Below are 24,693 nucleotides of genomic sequence, written 5' to 3'. Positions count from 1 at the left end.
AAGGTTTTCAAAAAAGAGGCTGGATAGCCATCTGTCTTGGATGGTTTAGACACAACAAATCCTGAACCTTGGCTGGGGGTTAGACTAGATCAGTGGTTCTCAAACCGGTCTGCCACTTGTTCAGGGAAAGCCCCTGGCGGGCTGGGCCGGTTTGTCTACCTGTCGCATCCTCAGGTTCGGCCGATCGCGGCTCCCACTGGCCGTGGTTCGCCACTGCAGGCCAATGGGGGCTGCGGGAAGTGGCATGGGCCAAAGGACGTGCTGGCCGCCCTTCCCGCAGCCCCCATTGGCCTGGAGCGGCAAACCGCGGCCAGTGGGAGCCGCAATCGGCTGAACCTACGGACGCGGCAGGTAAACAAACCGGTCCGGCGTGCCAGGGGATTTCCCTGAACAAGCAGCGGTTTTTAATTTATAAGGGGGGGAGTCGCACTCAGAGACTTTCTGTGTCAAAGGGGTCACCCGTACAATAGTTTGAGAAACACGGCTTTAGCCCGGTGATAAGGGTAGTCACCCAGGATGTGTGAGACCCAAATTCAATTCCCCTCTCTACCTGATAAGGAGAAAAGATTTGAACAGGGGGCTCCCATCCCTTATGTGAGTGCCTTAATTACTAGACTCTGGGATATTCCAATGTGGGGTCTCTCCATCTCGCCCACTGAAGTTGTTCCACTTTGTATTAAATAAATATTAATTGGGCCAGGGAAAGTGATACTCACCTGAAAGCTGGAGAAACCCTGTTCAAATCCCTTCTCATCAGGCTGAGGTGGGGACTGAACCAGGGTGGCTCACACCCCAGTGCGTATCCTAACCACAGGGCAAAAGACTATAAGGGAATCCCCCTTCCCCTCTTTGTGTGATGCGGAAGCAGATGTCTAATTCCTTGCAAGACATGGCTGCCTGAATCCAGGAGAGAGTTTCCCATTGGTAGATCAGCAGCAGAGATAAGTGCCTTCCTGCAATCCAGTCTTAGATGCCTATCTCTGACAGAGGGTGCGGGGCTTAGGACACAGAACCTCTTGTCAGCCTTACCCATTGGCTAGCTTAGGCAACTCCCTACCTAGCATGCCAGTTTTTGAGGATCACATTCTCAGGCACATGTGTTTTATATTATGACTATAATGTTGTGGTTCTCAACCCACAGCCCAATCAGCAGACAGCTGCGGCTATGTGACAGCCTCAGGGCCATACAGATAATATATATATTGTGTGGAAGCGGTCCACATAACACATAGAGAGCTGCATATGTGGCCGACAATGGTAAATAGGTTGAGAACCACTGCTATAACGCCTATTCTACAACAGACTTCTAAAGCACATTTCAGTTCAGTTTTGTTTTTCACTTTTAACGTCTACAACATTCTCTCCATTGTCGCTATAAGTGGCAGATATTTATTCCACAAAAAAGGATTATGGGCCCAATTCACCACCCACTTAAGTCAGTGGGAATCTTTCCATTGACCTAAATGGGCCATTAGCTCAGGCCATATTTCTTGCTACAATTTTGAGATCGGATTTTTTTAAAAAGACCAGAGCCATTGAACTGCCATACCTGGGTGCTGCACATACACTGTACAATTTCCTGTAATCATTACCAACAGATGATGTCACTACAAATTATTTTATGTCATTATCCTTATCCATTGTAAATATGGAATGCTGTTATGTCATTACATGCTCTAAATATGTCATCATAATTTGCCTTCCACATCATAAATATTTTATCATATGACATTATTACACCTCCAGATACCTTTTTCCGTATGACTGATAATTACTCAAAGTATTTACGTAATTATGTCACTTGATGCAATTATATCGAAAAATGATAGCCCATGAATAAAGATAGCATGGAAATTCACATAAAGTGACACAAAAAAAATCAAGGATCTGGGGCAAACTCACAATAGCAAGGAAATTCATAATTAAGAATTTAATCTCCAACAGCATTGTAGGGAGCCATGTTTTTTAGATCTAAATCACATAAGGAAAAGTGTAGGGAGGTAGGACTCTAACAAAAATAAGGGGCAAAACAAAAGAGAAAGTGGCACAAAGCACAACCTTGCATGCTGTAAGTCTGTGCACAACAGTATATCCAGGTGCAGTACAGCAATATGCAATGACCTTGCATCATGAATAAAGGCAAGGATCCAAAGTCAGAGCTGGTGTAAGCAGCTGTCAGTTCCATGGGAACCTCATTCTATTCCTAACTCAGTGGGGACATAAGTGATGCTGTAGATTATTCATTGGGAGCCAGATTTAGAAAGGTACTTAAATGCCTAGTGGGATTTACAAACAGCTCCTAAGCAGTTTAGGCCCCAAACACCCATTGATCTTCAAGAGGAGCTAGGCACTTTCTCAATCCCAGTAGGTGCCTATCTGCATCTTTAAGTACCAAAATACCTTTGTAGATCTGGCCATGGGTGGAAGCAGCAAAATAGTGTAACTTGCACTAATTTAGCATTCAGGGCCTAGCTCCTGCTGAAATCAATGGAAGTTTTGGCTGATGATCTGAAAGGGAGCAGAAGACAGCCTTCCACAGAGGAAGAATGCTATGTACAAAGTAAATACAATATATTCATTAGTTAATTGCATCATTTTTTCCTGTAAAGAAAAATATCATCTACCTCTTCAGTAGCTATTGCAAAATGCCTAGGTACTGGTACCTGAGATCCATAAGAGAAAACCTTGTTAGAAAAGTACACCTCATCACTATCTGACTGTTGGCTGGCTTTTCAGGAGACAGTGAATTATGAAAGTTGCTAGAGCTGCCTCACACTTTATAAGCATCTTCACAAAGTGTCTATAGGGAGGGGATCACAGCCCCCAACACACAAAGCCTAGGATCCACAAGGTTTGGGGGGGTCAAGCTGCATGGCCTATTCCGTGCGTATGTAAGAGTAAACCATGCCCATGCACACTCCCCTTTGTGGAATCTCCACAAGAACTTTCCAGAACCTTCAATTTGCAGGATCAAGACCCATGTGGTTAACCATCCTCAAACTGACAGATATCCAGCTCTGTTCTGGGACCTGACGCACTTCTGTACTGCCGTCTCTGACCATTTCATGAAGTTCCCCCTGCTACTGTTAATTTGAGATGCCCAAATTACATGGTGCTACAGCACAGTAAACTGTACTACACTGAGCCAGCTTCCTGCTGTACATCATGTGAAGGCTGGGTTTCTGTCCAAGTCAAAAAAAGAAATTCTGCTTCTAGTTAGAATATCCAATAATAATTCAATATATGGTGCCATTTTAGAAAATGTGCTATTCATATTTATGAAAGGCTTAATAGATGCAGCTGCATCCTTTAACAAATTATTATAAGGCATGGTATGAAATGCATTAGTAAGAAATGCTTAACAGATGATGCTGTGACAAGCTGTTACAACGCATATTAGAAGACGTCAATATTATTAAATCTATGTGCTTGGTTAGCACATGAATATAAATAATTTTTATGCATCCTACAAATTGCCATGCTTTATTAATGATGACGTATTTATAAATGGTACCTTACTGTAAAGCATTATTTAATACAGCTAGCCAGAAGGCCTTATAGTAATACTTAGTTGCACTATTATGCTGTGAAACAGACTGGAAGTGCTGTCTTATTCTACTACATAAATGAACTTGGCAGGTTTCCATTTAAATCTAGACCTCAATAAACGTCAATTTCAGCTGATGCTGAAATTGATGAAAAAAATCTTCTTTGGTAGCAACCCGCAGAGTGCAGCCTCCCCACACACCTCATGCCTGCAGGGATCAGGTGTCACTAGCCCTGCAGCCAGTGCAGAGCCCTCTGCAGCCCTGCCAGCATAGGAGTGAGGGAACAGTTCCTGCCTGGGGCTGGCTCCCATATTCCGGGCTGGTGAGTGAACAGGGCCAAGACAGCAGAGCTGCAGAGGTTTTCCCACACGGCCATGGGGCCGGTGACACGGGATACCTGCAGGCCCAAGGTGCGGGGAAGGCTGAGGTCCTGGCAAGGCAGAGCAGAGACCTCAGGCCAGGGCTGTGAGGACAATAAGCCCCTGGTCGCGGGGGAAGGCAACTCCACTGCTAAACTTCCCCTGCACAGGGACAGAACCATTCAGCAGCAGGGTGACCTCCCCCGCAGCCGGGGTCTCGACCTCTTCCTCCTCCTCCTCCTTGCAGTCCTGTCCAGGGGTCTCTGCTCTGCCCTGCCAGTACTGCAGCCTTCCCTGCACCTTGGGCCTGCAGGAATCAGGTGTCACCAGCCCCATTCACTCACACACCAGCCAAGAGCGTGAGGGCAGGACCTGTTCAGCAGCTACGTGGTCCCCTCTGTGACTGAGGGCTCATCCTCCTCCTTGCAGCCCTGGCTATCGGTCTCTGCTCCACCAGGCCAGGACCACAGCCTCCTCCTCCTCACCTAGCACCGTGGTGCCTTGGGCCCCTCAGCCACACAAGGAGCTCCCCCTCCCGGAACCCCACTGCCAGCACTGCCCTAACCCTAGCCCAATCCAATCTTCCCTTAATTTCCTGCAACTGCAAAAATGAAAAAAAAATAAAAATCAATATAAATGATCAAAATTACAAAAAAATAAAAAGCAAATTCTGCCACACCTATGTATAAATGGAGTCAGTGCCGCTTCAAACAAACCTGGGCTCTGAGCCCTGAAAAGTCAGTCTGTAGGGGCCTCCTATATACCTTAACTGAACATTGCTATTGTTATATTCTCTGTTACTTTGATCTGAATTACAGAGATGATAAAATGCATTGGTCTGATTTTTACTTCACTTACATACATTTTACACCAGTGCAGCACAACTGACATCAAGGCCGTTACTTCCAGTTTACTCCACTGAAAATCATATCAGAATCAGGCTACATCATTTTGGTCTCAAACTAGAGCTGAGTGAAATGCAAAATTTTGTTGCACAGAATTCCTTGTGAAAATCTGTGCAACTCTGTATTGTGCAATTTCACATATCTCAGACTTTGCTTTTCTAAGATATTTCTTTCAAATGGCTGGTTTTTCCAAAGAAAAGAAGTGAATTTCTACATGTTTTCAGTGCAAACCCTTTTTCACTCTAGAAATTCTAATACCTCAGACATTCCCAGAAATGGGCTCATTTTAATGTTCACAGCACTATGTGAAATTGCATGATTTTTTAGCCGTTTTATGCCTTTAATATTTTGCATACTTATATTGCCTAAAGTTGCAATCAGAATTATAGCCCCTTTATGGTAGTCCCTGAAAACTCATATCTATAGGTGTTATAAAACACAATCTCTGGCATGAAAAGCTTACAATCGAATTAACAAAGAGACACAAATAGTCACAGAAGGTATAAATGTACACAATTTGATGGTTTCAAATTCGTAGATTCATAGATACTAAGGTCAGAAGGGACCATTATGATCATCTAGTCTGACCTCCTGCACAATGCAGGCCACAGAATCTCACCCACCCACTCCTGCGAAAAACCTCACCTATGTCTGAGCTATTGAAGTCCTCAAATCGTGGTTTAAAGACTTCAAGAAGCAGAGAATCCTCCAGCAAGTGACCCGTGCCCCATGCTACAGAGGAAGGCAAAAAACCTCCAGGGCCTCTTCCAATCTGCCCTGGAGGAAAATTCCTTCCCGACCCCAAATATGGCGATCAGCTAAACCCTGAGCATATGGGCAAGATTCACCAGCCAGATACTACAGAAAATTCTTTCCTGGATAACTCAAATCCCACCCCATCTAACATCCCATCACAGGCCATTAGGCCTATTTACCATGAATATTTAAAGATCAATTAATTACCAAAATCATGTTATCCCATCATACCATCTCCTCCATAAATTTATCGAGTTTAATCTTAAAGCCAGATGGATCTTTTGCCCCCACTGCTTCCCTTGGAAGGCTATTCCAAAACTTCACTCCTCTGATGGTTAGAAACCTTCGTCTAATTTCAAGTCTAAACTTCCTGGTGGCAGTTTATATCCATTTGTTCTTGTGTCCACATGGGTACTGAGCTTAAATAATTCCTCTCCCTCTCCAGTATTTATCCCTCTGATATATTTATAGAGAGCAATCATATCTCCCCTCAACCTTCTTTTTGTTAGGCTAAACAAGCCAAGCTCCTTGAGTCTCCTTTCATAAGACAAGTTTTCCATTCCTCGGATCATCCTAGTAGCCCTTCTCTGTACCTGTTCCAGGTTGAATTCATCCTTGGTTATTGTTAAAAAAAAAATCTCTTCATACATCTGTATTTTTAAAACTCTGCACATTTCTCTCTTTTTTTCAACTCTCTTCCCAATTCTGTCTTTTTTACTATTGTTGAAGTTTTTCCTTATTTCCAGGTTTATTTATCTTTTCCAAACCCTAGGATTTTATGTTTGCTAAATTAACTCCTAAGGGCTAGATCCTGCCACTGGATCTGTGCAGATGCAGGGCAAATGTGCTTCAGAATCTACCCCATTCCTATGAACCTCACTCTCCTCTCCCGCCACACGGTGAGCACAAGCTCTCATCCTGATGCATCCCACACCAGCTGCAGTGCATATTGTTCAGACTTATATCTCATTTTTTATCGCGTGGTATTTGCAGTCATTAGAAAGCACCAAAATCAGGACGTATAGAGCAGATAAAACTTCCCAATCTTTTGGCTAAGATTAAGCAGTATTATCAATTTAATAATCTGATCTGACCTTCTTTGGGGAACTACGTCCTGATGTGGCCGAGGATTTCTGTGTGTATTAGTTGGCATAGGATTCTCTGTCTGTCTAGATAAGGGACTTAGATGGCTCCCATCATAGCAGTATCAGAGTGCTTCACAATCTTTGGTGTATTTATTTTCACAACATCCCTGTAAAGTAGGGAAATGCTACTATCCCATTTTACAGATGGGCATAGAGAGGCTATGTGACTTGCCTGAGATCACACAAGAAGCCTATGGTGGACCAGGGATGAGAACCCAAAGTCCTAGGCTAGTGCCTTAACCAATGGAACTTTCTTCCTCTCTTTTGGATCTCTCTCCTATGATGGGCAAGAGTCATCCCTTGCACGATGGATGAATATAGTCCATTTGCTTTTCCATCCCTATTATGACCCTAGAAATAAAAACTATACCTAATTTTTGTGAAGCTCATAAATGTTGCATGTGTGTTCAGTCTAAGTTCTGGGCTAGGTTTCAAATAGATTTATTTTCCATATAACACTCATCCACCTTTATTTTCATGCTTCATATTTCAAGGCACACATTGACTTATGTAATACAGACATGCTGAAGGACTCATACGGTGTTTATCTGTGCAGCACTGTCTTTGACATCTATTAGCCTTGATATGATCTTAATCTTTTGTATCTTGCTGCATTAGTTTCTAGTGATATTCACAATTCTTCCTGTTATAGTATAATCCATCTAGTATCACTCTTTTCTTTGTTTTCCTGTTCTTCATCTTTAATTCCTGAGCCAACTTTCTACTTATTCCATGACTCCTGCACCCAAAACATTATTTACAACCTTGAATGTGGAACGTTGTCAAAAAGCCTTTCTGAAGCGTAAACAGCTTTGTCATTTCATCACAAAGTTTGCCATTGTGTTCCAAAACTCTCCTTCCCTTAATCTTCAAGGTTGTGTGTCATTTTCCTTCTGTAACTATTTAAATTCCAGGTGGAATTCTGTCACACTGAAGCTCATAAACTGAGATGTTAAAATAATAGGAGCCAACATTTCAGAAACTATACCTGACTTGTACTTTGACAACATTGTTGCATCTTAAAAAAACCTTAACCCAAAACTCTCCCTCCACCCCCAGGTGGAAAGAAGGTGAAATGTTACCTCTGTGGCATCTCTCCTTCTTTGGGGATCTGCATAGGGATGAGGGACAGGCTGAAACAGAAGGCATCAGGGTTTAAGGGTCAGGGGAAGGTTCCAGTAGAGTAGTCCATTGGAGCTAGGCTGCAATGGAGCCATTTGGAAGCAAAACCCTTCTCCATGGACATCCTTGGCTTCAGGTAGATTCCCTAGGATCTGCAAATTTTGTGGGCCAACGCTCCAATTATTTCCAGAGTTGTGGCAAGCCAGTCTCTTCTTCCTCCCTCCACTACTCCATTCCTCCCACACACATACCAGGATGATCCACAAGAAACTCTGGCCCCTTTCTGTCCTCTAAGTGTTTTTCCTAGGTAAGGGATGAGCCATGTCCTCCTTATTAAATATCTCTAAGTTTTCAGTAACTGTACCAACCAGTGAAACAGCAGAGGATATTATTTATTTTCTCTAGTCATTTGAAATAGTTAAAATAATACCTGGAACAGAGTACATTTCACAGAGGATCTCAAAGTGCTCTACTAAGATTAATGAAGCCCCATTGCACCAGAGCAAAGCTGGAAAGTGTCGTCACACCCATTTTACAGATAGCCAGACTGATAAACTGAGAGATATAAATGACACACTGCCGACAGAACTTTTGAAGTGCCCCTCATTCCAGTGCTGTGGTGGCCAGGCTGTTCAGACAGGCCTACATGCCCATCTTTAAAGCCCTGCTTTATATCCACGGACCATGTTTGCAGATCGGATAGAGATACAAATTTTGTATCTGCACATGGGCTCTACCCATCTTGCTGATTTGGATCCCTCTGCTGGCAAGTTTGCTATACTGCCCGTTGCACAAGAGCAGGCAGATGTCCCTACAGAGAAAGAACTATACACGTAACTTCCATTTTTTCACTTTGATTTTATTTTCTCCTTTTTTATGGTATGGGGCAGTTCTCCAGCTACCTCAGTGGCAGAACCACCACCGAATGCCAGGAAGAAAAAAAATAATAGGACCATAAACAGAGATTCCGTTTTTCCCTTTATTTATATTCTTTATACGTTCAAAGTTGCTATTTTATATGTTTCTCTATTTAGATGATGTGTGAATTCTATGTACACTTTTTCCTCAGAGGCACGCATTGAGTGTTTGTTTGTACATCTGTATTATGCTCTACTTTTCCTCATATTCACAGATTTTTATTAAAATATTTCCATAAAACAGGTTGTTACCAAAAATAAATGAACAGATACAAATTAATACATAAAAACAGACGAGTTGTATAGAATATTTACAAACAATGGAATGGAATGCAAAGTTTCACATAAATATTCACATACATACCACTATCTAGTGTGAATTTAAGAATTACTTAGTAGTTCTAAGGTATGCTAGTGCTAACTTAGAGACTTTTTCTCCATGCCTACACGTTAGCTAAATTGCTACACTAGTCAGAGTGGTAGCATTCTGCACCCACTTTACCCAGATGTAAATAACTACACATAGTAGAAGTGCAGTCTGCACACATAGTAGAAGGTAGTGAAGAATTAGGCTCAAAGTGATCAGAACAGTACTGGTAGGACCACAGTTCCATTTTCAAGATGAAAAAAAATGAAGCACAGAGGATTTAAGTGATTTAACCAAGGTTACACAGCAATTAAGTATCAGCACCAGGATTAGAATTCTGGTATTTTGTTTGTTAGACTTTTGGCTAAGACACTAGACCACATGGAAATTTTTTTTAAAAAAAGGAATTATTTATTGACAAAAATACCTATTACTTTAGCAACTAAGTGTTAATTTACAGAATTAAAGAAAGTACATTCCATAAAACCACACAAAGGGTCAAAAATAAAAAATCAAATTTCCCCCCAAACTCGGTCCAAAATATGACAATATATACAAAAATGACCCCAAAATAAATGGGGACCCAAGATGGCAAATCTCTATTTATGAGATTAGTTCCGTGAAGATAATGGGACTACATGCATAAATAAAATTTACAAGATCAAGCACGAGATCTTACATTCTTCCCTATAGCTCACTAAGCTCTAGTTCAATTAAGCCGTCTCAGAAAGTCAAATTCAAAGGCTGGGGAACCTATAACTGAGAAAGTTCTTCACAAGCCAAAGAAGTTTAACAAAAGCAACTAACAGTCCCTAAGGTGATTCTAACTGCTGCAATGGGGTACCCAGTGAAAGGCCAATCCTCTAGCTAACTGTATCCCAGACATCTTAACTTTTAAAGATTATCATCATCATCATGAATTTCAACAAAAAATTAAAAGGAAGCCAAGTCAGAGTTAAGCACAGGAGTTGTGTGTTCACAGAAACTCACATCACACAGGAGGGTGTAAAAAAAGGATTTGGCCCTGTTACATGATGTTCGTGCACAACAGGGAAAGTTAGGGCTGTACGGTCAATCTTAACTTTGGCATTTCCTGACATTTCAGTGCTCAGCCATGCAATTATATCATTGCATTAACATTATATATGTATTTGCCTTTAACGTGATCAAGTTGCAAAGGCGAAACTGTATGGACTACTGCATAATATGAAAGTGTCTTTCAAAATGCAAGATTCCTTTCTCGGTTCTGTGAACTAGGTGGCTTACAGAAGGATGTAATGCACAGGGAAATAATTTTTCCAAGGGAAGGCTGTTTTGTCAACCTTTTGCCGGATTCTAGGAGTGATTGGCTGTTCATGTGCAGTCTGCACAAGTACTGTAGTTTGGAAGTGAAGGCAATTAATTTTAGTTGTTGACTTAACCTGCTGTTGAGAGGTACTTCATTTCCCGATTCCTCCTCCTATAAATAGATTAAGGGTTACATGAAAGTCAAGTTGTGCTCATTTGTCCTCCCTCTAGATAGATTTCTCATGACTGCTTATCTATCAGCTCCCCTCTTAACGCAATTTGTTACTCAAATTAATTTAGCTCACTTTCTCTTATTGGTCAACAGCCAAAAAAAAAAAATCTTCTCCAGTTTCCATTTTTTAAAACACTTTAGAATGAATATTTCTGGGCAGGAGGTTGAACAAAGTGTGTCTTGAACTAAGGATTGAAACAGTTACAGAAAATTTGACAGGTTTCAGAGTAGCAGCCGTGTTAGTCTGTATTCGCAAAAAGAAAAGGAGTACTAGTGGCACCTTAGAGACTAACCAATTTATCTGAGCATGAGCTTTCGTGAGTGAGCTGTAGCTCACGAAAGCTCATGCTCAAATAAATTGGTTAGTCTCTAAGGTGCCACGAGTACTCCTTTTCTAGTTACAGAAAATGTGTCTTTTGGAGGGAAGAATGCTTGCATTCGCAATCTGGAAGGGACTAGTAATAATGGAGATTGAAGTCTCTGGACCCAATCCTGCAGTTGTCACACATGTGTGGCTTCCATTGATATTAATGGGAGTTGCGCATGCAGAACAGCTGCAGCATAAATCCCTCTGTCTACTAACTAGATATTACTTGATGTTACCTCATTATAACTTTTTAATGTATTGTCTGCAGTCAGTGGAGTCCATGTTTCCTTGTAGTAACTGATCTAGGACCTCAACACTCATATTTCTAAAAATGAAGGACAATTTAGTTTCCTACCTTATTTACCCATATGGCCTTTTCTAATGTTGAGAATATTTAATGTGCGAAAGTTTTCCAAATCTGAACAGCATATTAAAAATAACCAAAGCGGAAAGTTGTTCCCATCTGATGATCAGGGATTTACACGACAGGAGTTTGGTGATCTCAGGTTAGTTCCCAAAGGGCTGACATCCACATCACAAAATCTACATTGTCACTTTATGGTGACCACACTAGCAATCTCAGCAGAGACCCAGGACTGGATGGTCAAGGAGACAGGGTTATCTCCCCAACCACAACCCTAGAGATGACTTAGAAGTCCTCTGCTTATTCAGAACAGGTACAACACAAACCTACTAAGATTCCACATGTTTAGGTCTCAGATTTTAGTTCAGGGCCATCCCAATTGATTTAATGATTATCAGCCAGTGTGCTTGGTCCCGTAGCAACATAAAAATAAGAAAGTCTCTGTTCCAACCTACTTATAATGAAAGGGCCCAATCCTCAAAACATACATGCAGGCAAGCAAAGTTACTCCTATATGGGTTTGGAGGATTAGACCCTTAATTCTGATATAGACAATGTAGTTCAGAAAAATCTGAGCCGTTGGTTTGAAGGTACAGTGCATATTTTCCTCTCTCTCTCTGGTGAATTATCATTGAAAAATTTTCATCATGGACATGTGTTTTAAGAAGAGACTTCCTTCATCTAACATTCTGGTCATTCTCTTACTGCTTCTCATCTAACGACTAAGTTGGAGCTGCAAAATTCATTTGCTCTAAATCATGTAATGTAAAATGAATTGCACTAGAAGAGCTATATTTTGTCATTGGAGATGCCAAATAATTAATTGGAACCACTGCACTTAGTAATTCTTGCCAAAAGAAACAAAAGAGAATGAATTTTAGGAAAACTTACACTTGTACAGTGGATATTTTGGGGTAGGGATTTGTGCAGGTGTGTGCACGTTTACCTTGTGTACTTGATAGCCTATATGTTTATTAGAGTTTAACCCTGAAAATGCCCCCTCTCCCACATCAATGGGAAGGGATATTGACCAGACAGCAGTGGATGAAAAGGAAGCCATGGGATGTGACACAGTGCTGAGGGGAGGGAACACATGCTTGGAAAGACGGGGACTGGACACACCTCACCTGAGATCCTTTGTCTTCTCATTAGTTCGGTTTGGCTCTCACGTACCTTCCTTTACCCCCCTTTCTTTAAACTCTTCCAGGCTTTTCAAAAGCCTCTTGCCCGTATCAGCTGCCCTGCCCTCCCTCCCCTTAGTCGTACCACAGAAACTATGCTTTTCAGGATGCTGCAGATCTGACTGATTGCCTGTTTGGGGATCGGGGAGGAAATTTTCCTACTGGGCCAAATTGGTCAAGGTCCTCTGGGTTTTTCCACCTTCCTCACAGCATCATTGAGGCATAGTAGGGTTGAAAGTAACAGGACTTGAAAACTGAATATCAGGAAAGGTAAGACTGCTTAGCTCATCACAACTTGCAGCCGGTGTTCAGTGCAGGTAAAGAGTAAAAGGGCCAGCTCCCAAAAGTAAATGAGACCTGCGTTTTCACTGGTGGACAGTGTGCTGAGAGGAGGAGAGACCTGAAGTTTTTGTAGACAGCTTTGCAGAGGTCCACCCTTGGTGCCCTGTGCCCTCCCATGCAGAGGGCGTGAGAGAGGATTCAGAAGTGATTTGAGTCCTAGGAGTAGGCCAAGGAGCGTCTACCCTGAGTTACTGGTTATATGGTGGAAGCCTGTAATTCCCTAGTAGAGTCAGTTAAATGCCTGATATGTGAGAGTGGGGTTGGGGGGAGACATATTGCCCATCCCTAGGGTTAGATTAATAAAGTTGCAGCCTACTGCTTAAATCCAGCCCTGTGCCTATCATTCATTCACTGAACATCCTGATCAATGCGTACACGTATTTGTAACGTTAAGCACACAGCTAGTCTCATCGAGTTACGTACATGCTTAAGTGTTTGCAGGTCTGGGCCTCACACTGTAAGTTCTTTAGGGCAGAAACCTGTGTGTTTTTACAGTGTTTGGCACTATGAGGTCCTGACCCTGACTGGAGCCCATGGGTGCTATTACAGTACAGTACAACTAAATAATAAAAGACTGGTGGAGTTTGGTTATAAACTGAAAAAACAAAATATAAGTACTGATTTAAATAATCTGTTACAAAAACATCCCCAGGGGTAGCTGTTCCTTTTATTTATTTAGGTAGAATCGTCTAGGATGCTAAGCAGCTGAAAAGTTAATCAATGAAGGATTTTTTTTTAGCAATCTCATGTTCCAAATTAAAATTACGTGTGTTATGTTGGTTTTTTTAAAACCCACCAGTACCATCTGTGAATTGAATGGTGTCATTACACCAAAGTACTGCAATTAGAACAAGAGGGTAAAATAAATGCCAATGTTAAATACAGATGTGCCAAATATGATGGGTGATTCATATACAGTTTAAAATAAATTGACAGGCACGTGCAACGTGGAAACTGTCCAGGCTAAAGCACGGCTACAACTGGCTGGTGGATGCCATGCGTGTTCCATATAGAAAACTTTGGAAAGAGCATTTTTAGCTGTAAAGAAACTTTCATCTTAAAAACGACAAGTTATTCATCTGAACCAACACTCATGTTGTTCCTGTGTGTGGTGCTAGATTTGAGTCCATAACAGAGCACACAGAATTATTAAAATAATAGGTTGAGCTACATCACTTTCATCAGAAGTTTTTGGGAGGGTTCAGGCCCTGATTCAGCAAAAGCATCCACTGAATCTGAATTTAAGCACACCGTTAAATGCTCTGCTGAACTGCAACCTAAGTGTCCCAGATCCTCTCTGCAGGAAGATGCACACAGCACAACTCAGGAGAGGTCTCAAAAGCAGGTTTAATTCACTCTTGTTCTCCCTTGAGCTTGAGCCACCTAGGTGCTCGACTGCTTCCTCCCCGCGCCACACACATTCATATATACGTTGGATCTTTAATCTATTCTGGGATGCCAATAACTATATTTTATATTGGGAAACGATATTTTTTTTAAAAAATCCCGTTTTATTTCAGCAAGCTCCACTGACATTTTTAAACTGATCCTTTCCGCTTTTCCTCAGAATGATAAACTAGTATCCCCATAGTGAACGTCATTTTGGAAGCAACTCACAGGCCCATTCCACCTTTCCTGTCTGGCAAATGAAATAAATCTGAATTTGCACCCTACTTTTGCCTCCACCTGATCATTTCTGTTTCTGAAACACCTGAATGTATATTAATGGTGATGTTATTTTTCCCTTTAACTCTGATGCAAAATTTGACACCTGCCATAAGGTTTACAGGTACATTCTGTCCTGGCTGAGGTTCAACACTGACATAATTGTTGCAGTGTTATAATTTTCTCTGATAGGTGGAAGTCTACGCTGATAGCTGCTCGAAATAATTCCATATCAAGCCAAGTTCTTTCATCTTTCAGGTTGTTTTTTTCTGAATGCAGAGTAATAGTCACTGCTCTGCAGTCCAGTTTCAGAGAACTTTACTGGCAGAGAACTTCACTTGCTCTCCCCATTCCCCACTTTCTTCAAGGAAAGAATACATCTTCTTGCTGGGACATTAGGGGAGCATTGTGATGCATCAGCACCTCTCTTGGCAGTATTAACATCTATGGCAGTCATACTTGGGGCAGTAAAGTGGGATGGAGTCACTAGGCAGACGCACTATTTGACCATATTAGCTGTGAACAGTTGTCTCAGAGTGGAGCTACCCCACAAATTTCAGAATGTGTCATAGCTATGGCAGGCAGAGTTGCTCTTGCTGGCTTTGCTTCACGTAGCTAAGGTAAGGCCCTCTGTTTGTTGCTGTGGTACAAAAATTATAAACATACTGACATTTTAAAAGAGATCTTATATCTGTAACTATCCAGACAGAGAGAGAGAGAGAGAGAGACAGACAGACCCTGACCCTTGCTCTAGCTATGTATATCTCTCTGGTGGTGGAAAGCTAACTGCTCAAGAACCCTGCACTGAGGAATCTCTGGGTGGCATACGGGTGCCGCAGTGACTCCTGTGCTCTCCCAGCCTCCTGGGCAAAGACATGTGTGGGAGAGAAAGGGTTGGTGGCTAGATCATATGCCCCAGCCGTCCCTGGCTAGCACAATGGCCTTTTGGGATCCTGAGCAATTGAGTATAAGTCAGAGCGCCCCAAAGCTGCTCTAATTTTTGCCAAGTACAAGACCACTCCTTGGCCAGCCTTAGTATCAGAGAAACATAAAAGTCATCTTTGTTCCCTGCTTCCAGTCCCACATGAAACACAATTTCGCTGGACCAGAGGATCAAACCCATAAAAGCCATATTAACATTTATTCATTCATTTTCTGAGTGCACCAAACAGCATCTCTTTCACACTGCATTCTAAACCTGAATGAATGTAAAACTGGATTAAATTAAACACAGCAAACCAGTTTATTAGATATTCCTTTTGCTTTTTTATCATCATCTTGCTTTTATGGCTTTTCTAAATCTAATACAGTCGCAAGGTCTAATACTGATCTTTCTGCGTGTAGCACAGAAAATGCTGTAATAATATATAGTACCGTTAATATAGTATAATGTAATACCCATTAGTACAATACAAAGTAATATTATGTGATTTTATTAGCTCACATTAGTAAACATAGATTGCATTCAAAGCTGTTCCAGTTTTATTTTAAATATGCTTAGATAAGAAAGAATAGCCCAAACTACAAACGTCTATGCTTTTCTGACACTGAAAAAGTTAGCTGCTTGCATATCAGCTTATTTTAAAGGCTTTCCTCTCTCTGTCTTCTTTGAAAAGGTTAATAAAACTGGCTAACGATGACCCTGTACACATGCTTTATTAGGATTTTCAAAAGCCTTTGACAAGGTCTCATAACATAGGAGCATGAAATAAAATGATGGATAATGAGATGATAGCAAAATATCATGAAGAATTTACAACCTCGTTGAACTGAGAATTTTACTTCGTGTTTAGTCATTTTCTGGTTCTCATACACTCCTGCAGTGGCTGTATAGTGCTCCTGTATTTGGGGTTCTAATGTCGTTAAGAAACATTTACATTTTTAAATGTTTTCGCTAACATTAAAAAAAGAATTCATATTAACTTGAAAAAAAAAACATAATTTTAACTGTATACTACCTTGCAGTGTTCCATCAAACTTTGTATCCTGCAAATCAGAAATAATGGGCCAGATTCTCAGCAGGAGTAAGATGGTGTAACTCCACTGACTTCAATAGAGCGATGACACTTGACACCAGCTGAGAAACTGACCCAATAGACCAAATAATGTGGCAAATATATGGTTAGATATCTAAAGACACAGAGAGAACCATAGAGAAAGAGAGAGTCGACATAAAAGGTATTATGTGATTCTTATCAATATGGTGGGTGAACGTGTTTGCCCTTTAGACTATATATATTTCAATAAATAATAGTCTTTTCCAAGCGTGTTCATTTTGCTGACAGTATTGTACATGACAAGTTTTCATTTTGCCACAAACAATCACAGTGCTTCAGATGGTGTTTTATTTTATAGGAATGCACTGTCTCTGGTCTAATGAGCGACATTCTGCTTCAGTAACTGATGGCAAGGCATAGCTATCACATGGCCTTGTAATTTATTAAAACAAGAAGTGGGCCCTAATGCTGCAATCTTATATTTACCAGATCTTAAAAGTAGACAAGGCACATTCTGTTTTCTTTGCTGTGAGTTTTTTCACCAGTTTTATCCGAGGTGTAAAAAAAGGCATGTACACACAAATCATACAATTTCTGCTTAGATGGGCTATAGCTTCAGTGTGGAATTCAAGAGGACGACCACAATAAAAATACAGAACCCACAGTTAAATGGCACTTCAACTCTGGAAGAATTCACCTGCCTAAAAAACAAGAGCTTTACACGCTACAGGATAATATGTTTTCTATTATTTTACAGTGCACACATCAGAATAAAACCATTAAGAGTTCTTTTTTTGCCTATGGACACAGAAGGACGCGCAAAGAACAAGCATCTCCTAGTAGCAATAATAATTCACATTTACAGTATAATAGCAAATTTAATTCTATGCTCTTAAAGCTTTTTATAAACATTCATTATATCCTGCAGCACTCCTTGAGGTAGGCAGTAACGTATTATTATGCCCATTTAAGAGATGGCAAAATGGGAAGACAGAAAGGTTAAGTGACCAAACCAAGCTCATTCAATAAGTCAGATGTAAAAGACAAGAATAGAACCCAGGACGCTGAATATCCTACTCAAAATTCAAGATCAGAGTGACAAATTCTGATTTCACTAACACCAACGTACGAGTAACTCAGCCGAAGTCAACTACATTATATTAGTAGAAAACGAAGTGAGAACAGTATCAGTCCCATTCCCTTCCCTAGACTAGACATTTTGTAGTAGTAGTATACAGAGGCCAGATCTACACTACACATTTTTGCCAAGACAGCTAGGTCAGTCAGGGAGAGATATAATCCCTGACCAATACAGCTGCACTAGCATAGACAGTTATACCAGCAAAACTGCTCTTTTGTCAGTATAAACTGCATCCCCACTAGAAGCGCTTTACTGGTATGCTATATCAGCAAAAAGCACTCTAGTGCAGATCTGGACAAACATTTTCTTCCGAGGCAGCAGGTAGCGTTAAGAATCTTATATATTTATTTCTTTCAGTTTTCTAAGGATTTAAAACAAATATTTAGCTTAGAGGTTTTGATCTGGCTGATGGGGAAAATGCATTGTTAGATAAATGCTGCACCATATTATCTTAGTGCAATTTCTAAGGGGTTTTCAGTATGCAAGCATATGTGGGCTAAGCTGGAGCCCAGGACCTTGAACATACAAAAAGCTCTACGAGCATGGACTCTTACTCTCACATGGAATCACAGTGAAACCAAAGGGACTCTTCACTTGCAGATGCCTTGGCGGGACAGGGGCTCACTGAGCTACTATTTCCCTGTTGGCTAGAGGAGCCAGGCACATTTACAGCACTGTTGCAATTAATATCAAAGCACGCAACTGTGCCTAGGTAATTCACCTGATGACAGAGATATGTAGAAGAGCAGTCGGTGAGCTACTAGACACAATTGTCTGGAACTGGGACTGTCGTACTGATCTCTAAACTCATTGGAATCTGTGTATGTGGTTACTTATAATTTAAGTATGTGTTAAGGAAACCCAACAGGCTGAAGTTAAACGATTCTTCAAGACAGAACACACATCAGTGTATGCTGATAATACACTTAGGAAACTGAATAAAACTTTTTTAAAATAATTTAAAATCCCATAGAACTCTACAGAGATAAAACATAATAAAATGACAGACAACGTCACTGCAAGTCCATAGAGCAAACAGAGGCAAAACAATGTCAACGGATGTCTGTGTAGACAATGTTATGATTTGAGGAAAGGCAAAATGCTGTCAATGGAAGTCTATATGCAGTAGATGGCATTACTACAGTATGTGAATAAAGGCAAAATGATGTCAATGCAATACACAATATGCTCTAGATAGAATATATTTAGTCTGAATAGAAAATCTGTCATGTAAAATAGTTGCATTGATTCTCATCTTGCACAGTGATGTGTTGTCATTTGTTATGTTGTCTGTCTTTTTTGTTTAGATTTATCGCACATTCTACTATTTCTTCACATTAACACTTCCTTTACTTGCCATAGGTGAACCCACTAACATTGACCTTGCATGGAAATTTCTTGTGTTTTGAAGCAGTCAACTTTTACTGCCTTTGGGAAGTTTTTGTTGTTTTTTTTTTAAACAAAAACAAAAACATTCTTGGCCAAGCCTGACCCTGTTGAAAAGCCAAAAGGCAAAACTCCTATTACCTTTATTTGGACCTCTTTCTTACTGCAATTTTCACAAATAAAAATATTATACATTAACACACACAAACATGTGCCTTGCAAAATATCAATCACCCCATCTCTGGACAAGTAATTTTTTTGACAGGCGAGTAGAATATCATTAGTTTTTTCATTATCGTCAATCATCACAGCAGAGGTGGATGACTAGATTTTGTGCTTAGGCTTGTAAATATTTCATGACAATTTTGCAAGCCTGTAATACATAGTTATGCATTCACACCCACCCACCCATGGATGCAGACTAGCTGACAATAGCCTGCCCTTTCAATGGACATGAGTATCAATGACAATGACTGTGATGCACTCATTTGCCTTTGGCAGGTACCAGCTTTTAAATGCTATGACATTATTTGGTTTCATTCTTTCAGCTGAAGAGACTGGCCAGTGATCAGTCAATAGAGAGATGCTTGAATCCGAATAATCAATTATCAAGGTACTCATATACCATGGTGACGGGCAAAGTATAAGAACATACACAGCATAAAACCCCTTATTCATAGAGGTGCAGATTTTCATGCTTTTACATGAATCATTGATTCCTTATTCAGATATTCAGCCTCTTAGTAAAACCGTTTATATTTCAAAGTGGTTAAAAAATGGAATGCAGTAATTTAACTAAACTTAAAACACTGTAAAGATAATAGACAGACCATATTAATAGATCACAAGAACCTATATATGTCCTGTGCCTCTGTAAAACTGGTGGCAATGCTAGACTGGCAGCATAGGGGCTGCGACTACTTTCTTCATAACATTTCATCGCTAAATTCTAGTGTCAGCCTATGATCCAACAAGCCCCAATAAAATTTTGCTGCTCATGAAGAGATCCATGGGGTCAGATCCTCAGCTAGTATAAATAGACCTCATTGACTTCCATTAGGCAATGCCAATTTACATCAGCTGAGAATTTGGTCTATTGCCTATTACAGATGTCAGCACTAAACAATGACATTTTTAAAATCACCCACCTGATAAACATACTAACAGAAGCATTTGTGGCTGAAGTCCAACAAACAGCACTAGTGACCTCAAATAACTTCATTTCTTTAAACAGGAGGCCTCATGCCCTACTTGACCAGCTCTTAGAAGATATTATTTTTATTTGTATAACTACTGTTACCCCTGCTGCACCTAAAAGGGCACTTGAAACATCCAATATCAGAAAAAAATGACATATGATTGAAAGTTCACCACTGAAATTTGGAATCTTACTTGTAGTTGGGGGCCCTTAATGTACCAAATGTCAGGAGTCTAGCTCCAGGGTTCTCAACAGGGCAATGCAACCCACAGAGGATAACAAGCAAGTATCAGGAAGTTGCTCCCCCATGCCCTTCCCATATTGCAAAATGATGGAAATAAACGATATGGGACAAGTACAGGTATGTAACACCATTGATTTCATTTGAGTTATTCTGATTTACGTAGGTCCTGATTCTGATCTCAGTCCAATTGGCTTTATTTTTGTGAACCTCTGCATTTCCTGGTTCTCGCTGGAAGGGAAAACAACAGAACTGTCACAAGAAAGCTGACCCCAGCTACACTCAAAGATTCCAGTAAGGCTCGGTAAGCACCGAGCTGAACATTCTGAGGCCAGATCTATATTACATACTTACAGTGGTATAATTACGTCATTCAAGGGGACCTAACCCCCGGTGTAGACAGCACTATGTCGCTGGGAAGGCTTTTCCCATCGACGTAGTCCACCTCTGCGAGAGGCAGTAGCTAACCATGCAGATGGGAGAAGCTCTCCCATCGGTGTAGTAGCATCTGATGCAGGGTTGTACATGTACACAAGCCCTATGTCACATCCATCACTAATACATACTATCAGTAAGCAAGTAAAAATGCAAAATTTAAACTGCTTCACAATTGACGCTGTAGTGTAAGATACTATTTTTATATCATTCATGTATTACATAAATTTAAATATTTCACTTTCTAAACATGTACAATTTTTCTATGTCCAGCATTATCTTTCACTATTACTGTTAAAAAACAAAGCAAATGAAATTTACAAAATTGTATTAAAATAACATCAAAGTTAAGATATAAACCATTCCTTTGTCTGCAGGTGCCATCTTTTGGATGCAAATTAAAATCAAGATCTTGCAGCCGTGGCATCATTAAAAATCTCACAACACTTTAATTTTTTACAGGTAGGAGTGTTAAACTCTGTGTCCTAACTAACTGTAAATTAAATATTTACATTCCGCCCGAATTCCCTGTGAAGTTTCAGTTGAATACAGTATTCTCCTTAACTTTCTGTCCCAAACTGTCTGGTAGTTTGGTTGTGTCTTGTCTGCCATGTAAGAGTCCTAAGGTGCTTCCATTTCAAGGGTAAATGAAGTGTTTCATATATTTTGGTCCCCATTCTGAAGACTATACTCAGCCAAAATTCACCTCGCCTTCAAGCTAAGGGTACTTTTTGGTCCTCTTTGGTGAGGATTAAGGATAAAATTAATCCCTACGCACAGGGTGCACACAAGGCCTATGCAACATTTAAGTCTCACTGAAACCCTATTTTTAGGATATAAATAAGACATAGTCTTACTACCTTTGAACAGGGTTAAATTTCCCCTTAAGCTTGTAAAGTGTAAAGCATGCTTGCATTCTTATGGATGAAAGGCCCTAAGATTTAAGATACAATCATTTAAATGATCAGCCAAGGAAAGCATGGAACTCCTTATCTTAACCCATTTAATTCAGCCTGATTGTGCCTGGACACTGTAGCATCGTCGTTTTCTGTCAGATTTCATGAGTACTCTGATGTAATGTAAAAAAGGATATGCTTTGAGACCTAGGCACAAAATTTGAATGTCAGCTCAAATTTCTCTTGCTTTTGCTGCTTTGCATTTCAACCTTTACATTACTTTAACACAGCATTTCCATGCTTAATTTGCTTCTCATCTGGATAATGGTAATGGGCTGTTACTGACTAGCATTTCCAGTTCAGTGCTGGGCACATTGGGCAGTATTCAAAAACATTCCTCTTCTGCCAGCTGACACTGGTAGAGATTTTGAGGCATGAGGCCAGATTCATCAAAACAATAATGGGCAGATATATTTTTGTTTGTTTTTTGAATTTTAATAACCCAACTGCATTTCTACTCATTGTTTACCTATTTTTGAATTTTATCAAATAGCTTTAGTGACAACTACCCAATTTCTGGCACAAAACAAGAAAACAGAACAATTCATTTTTATGAAGCACGAGCAAAGGAAATGTCAATACAGAGAACTAATATGTGGAATTCTATAGTAAAACATATATATAAATATATTTCCAGCCTATATCCTTTGATATACAACAACACACTAAGTTGCTTTGTAATTGCTCCTGCCAGTGCTGACATACATTTTACATTTAATCTCAGTACAGTATATCTCCTCTTGGTGAATGCTTGAAAACATTATAGGACCTGCTCCTGCTGAAGCCAGATGGGATACAGGCATTCAGCACATCCCAGGTTAGGCAACAACAGGAATATGTATGTATAACAGTAACAGAGGGGACCCTCTGCCAGGTTCATAGCTGTCCAGAAGGAATCAATCCCCTGTACTCACAGAGCCAGAGGGTGGCACAAGGAAAGATGATAGTCTAAAAGAGACAGACACTCCACCGGTACACACAGATAGTCTTTCCCTACAAACTCCCTAGCAAAAAAGCCACACTGACTTCAATGAGACTAGGACAAGGTCCATTAAGAAGGCAGAGATAAATCGTTCTCAATAATAAGGTCACAGCAGGAAGCAGTATGTAATATCATGGTTGTGTAGAAATGTACTCAGACCAAAGCTCTGACCCCCAAGCCCTTTGAGTCTGGAAATAGCTTGTTCTTGTCTGAGCCCAGAAGCTCAGTTTGGGCTGAACCAAAAGCTAAGGTCTGAACTTCCCTGGCATTGGGAGTTTTGAACCAGACTGGAATTTGCACTTAGCCTCTACCTCTGCAAAAGGTCTCACACTGAGACCCAGAGAAGCAATTTTATCTACAAAGGTGTGGGGGGTGGGGCAAACAAACATCTCCCTCACACCCAGTGCCATGAAACATCCAGGAGGCTCCCATCAATACAAGTTCCATCCTCCAAATTCCACCCCCCTCATTTCTGCCTCATGCCTCACCACCACCAGCAATATTCCTCCTCATCTCCCCCAAGCCCCACCTTCTCCTCAAAATGCCCCCCTTTGCAGCTGTCTCCTCCCCCCACACACACACACATATATCCCACCCCCACGTCCTTCTGGTCCTCTCCCAGCTTCCCCACACCCCAGATCTCTCCCTCCCAAATGTCCCACCTTCCTTTGTAAGAACCCCCCAAAACAATCACTCCATCCCTGGCCCCCAAGTGCTCCTCGGTACCCCTGCCCCCCGCACAGTAACTGTACCCATCCCCACAATCTCCCTGCAGTTGCCTCTCACCCCATCCCCACATGTAACCAACCCCTGGCCAAGGTTCCCCCCTGTTCTTCCCAGGGCTCCTTCCCTTCCCACCTCACCTTATCCCCTGGCTTGCTCAGTCACCCAGTGTGTACCCCTGTACCTGTCTCCCAAAGCGGTGGAGGAAGCAGCTGCTGCTGCTGCTGGGTCGGAGATCAGTGGCTGCCTATGACCGGCTCAGGGCCTTGCTTGCCCGGCCAGGTTCCTGCCTCCCTCAAACTCAGACGTTCTGGGCCAGCGGGTCAGGCTGGGGGCTGGGGCGGCAGAAGGGAGACCCAGAGGCAGCCGGCTGCCTGCCCAGCAACCGCACAGAGCAGGCCCTGCTGGCAGGAGGCTGCCGTGGGAGGCTTGCAGAGGGAGGAGGATTGGCTGAGTGCTCCTCACCAATCACCATTCCGGCCAGGCCAACGCTGAGGGGTGAAGGAGGGGGACATTGCTGGCTCCCCCAAGGTAAAAATTGAGGGCCGCTGTCCTCTCCCTTCTGTCCCGTTCTAGAACAGACCCTGTGCTGCTGGGACACTGTGCAGCAATGTCCATGTGCCAGCAATGCCCCTCTGCCATGTACATTGGTCAAACTGGACAGTCTCTACGTAAAAGAATAAATGGACACAAATCAGATGTCAAGAATTATAACATTCATAAACCAGTCGGAGAACACTTCAATCTCTCTGGTCACGCGATCACAGACATGAAGGTCGCTATCTTAAAACAAAAAAACTTCAAATCCAGACTCCAGCGAGAAACTGCTGAATTGGAATTCATTTGCAAATTGGATACTATTAATTTAGGCTTAAATAGAGACTTGGAGTGGCTAAGTCATTATGCAAGGTAGCCTGTTTCCTCTTGTTTTTTCCTACCCCCCCCCCCCCCAGATGTTCTGGTTTAACTTGGATTTTAACTTGAAGAGTGGTCAGTTTGGATGAGCTATTACCAGCAGGAGAGTGAGTTTGTGTGTGTATGGGGGTGGGGGGGATGTGAGAACCTGGATTTATGCAG

This window comes from Lepidochelys kempii, chromosome 1 (genome assembly GCF_965140265.1).
Source record: "Lepidochelys kempii isolate rLepKem1 chromosome 1, rLepKem1.hap2, whole genome shotgun sequence".
NCBI classification, from domain to species: Eukaryota; Metazoa; Chordata; order Testudines; family Cheloniidae; genus Lepidochelys; species Lepidochelys kempii.
This window is presented reverse-complemented; position numbering follows the sequence as displayed.